Genomic DNA, 368 nt, shown 5'->3' with positions numbered 1-368 from the left:
TACATACATACATACATACATACATACATACATACATACATACATACATACATACATACATACATACATAGATGCATGCATGCATGCATGCATGCATGCATGCGTTTTTATATACCTGAAAGTGCGCATCCATGTTAAGCTGCGAGAGAAGTTCTTGGAAGGTTTGTCTCTCTTCAACAGAGACAGGCACCTCCACTGGCCCCTCAGCAGCACCACCTTTTGCTGCTCCTCGGGGCTTGCTGCGCTGCGCTGTATACAAAAAAAAATAAAATAAAATAAAATAAAATAAAATAAAAAGAATGTGCATGCGTTTATCGTTTTTATTTAGGCTTTTGGTTGGCTTTTGGTTATTTATTTATCTGGCGTTT

This window comes from Eimeria mitis, genomic scaffold, assembly GCF_000499745.2.
Source record: "Eimeria mitis Houghton genomic scaffold, Emh_scaff488, whole genome shotgun sequence".
Taxonomy (NCBI): Eukaryota; Apicomplexa; class Conoidasida; order Eucoccidiorida; family Eimeriidae; genus Eimeria; species Eimeria mitis.
Note: the sequence above shows the minus strand (reverse complement) of the source record.